Below are 1,251 nucleotides of genomic sequence, written 5' to 3' on the forward strand. Positions count from 1 at the left end.
TACTGAGTGATGCCCACCGACCCCCATTGTGAAAGTCCCAACAGCTAAGTGTAAAATGGCAAGTGCACATAGTGTCTATGTGACAGGAAAGCTGGATGGCCAAAAGTGCAACTTTGTCATAGATTCTGCGTCTCAGCAAACCCTTGTGAGCATCAAGGTGTTAGATCGTGAAGGAGTACCAGAAGCCATACAGAAGCTTTGTGGTGTGACAGGACATTCTGCAATGTTGTGGGGACCAGTGTGGGTAACTATTGAGCTCATGGGCATAAAGGACAGACACAAAGTATACTTGGCTGATATTGGGGGGTATTGTAGTTGACTTAAGTGCTGTGACATGCAAATGAACAGATGCAACAACACTTACTGAAATTTGGCCTTTGTTGTTTCCAATCGTCATTTTATCGAAGTTAACTACACACTTCCTCGGTAATAAGTAGTCCAACCCTAATATGCATTGGTCTTTATGTCAGAGAAAATAATTTGGGGTAGGATAAAAGAACATCCCCAAGGAAGTCCAATGCTTGTGGAAGCAGTGGAAGACCCATCCAGGACAGCGGATTTGAAGATTGGAAGGTCACTTGTGGCAGGTCATCAAGTAGTGCCTATAACAGTGGCCAATTTCTATAAATGTGAGCAGACACTTAAGGAAGGGGAATTGTTGGGTGTGTGCCAGGAGGTAGAGCCAGTCAATATTAAAGCAAGATATACAACTATAAAGAAAGGACATGCACTTCCAGAACATTTAATTGACTTCTATAAGAAGAGTATAGTCCATTTGTCATCATCACAGGCTCTTCAGGTTAGAGAACTTTTGGCGAATTATGCAGACGTATTTTCGAAAGGAGATCATGACCTCGGCTGCACGGACCTTGTGGAGCACAGAATAAACACTGGCAATCACTGTCCGATAAAGAGAATAGCTTCAGCAAAGTGACAAGAGATGGAGAAGGTCATGGATGGCTTAATTAAGGAAGGGATAGACGAGAAATCAGATAATCCTTGGTCAGCTCCCGTCGTGTTAGTCCAGAAGAAGGATGGGAGCCAGGTTACTGTGTGGACTTCAGGGCTCTTAACAGTATAACCAAAAAGGACTCATACCCACTGCCAAGAATTGATGATACTCTTGACACACTAAGTGGAGCCAGGTGGTTTCAACTCTGGACTTAAAGTCGGGTTTCCATCAAGTGAAAACGGCTGAAGCAGATAAACCTAACACTGCATTTAGTTATGGCCAAGGTCTCTGGCAATACC

At 43.6% G+C, this 1,251-nt stretch overlaps 1 long non-coding RNA gene across 1 annotated transcript in view; it reads left to right on the forward strand.

Moving 5' to 3' along the window:
* LOC111087323 overlaps window positions 1-1,083 on the forward strand; it is an 18,561-nt gene extending 17,478 nt beyond the window's left edge. The window contains exon 2 of the long non-coding RNA XR_002612029.1: window positions 1,046-1,083. This is a non-coding gene — a long non-coding RNA (uncharacterized LOC111087323). The remainder of the gene's footprint in view (window positions 1-1,045) is intronic.
* Window positions 1,084-1,251: the final 168 nt, after the last annotated feature.

The sequence above is a fragment of the Limulus polyphemus genome, unplaced genomic scaffold (genome assembly GCF_000517525.1).
Source record: "Limulus polyphemus unplaced genomic scaffold, Limulus_polyphemus-2.1.2 Scaffold2010, whole genome shotgun sequence".
Lineage (NCBI taxonomy): Eukaryota > Metazoa > Arthropoda > Merostomata > Xiphosura > Limulidae > Limulus > Limulus polyphemus.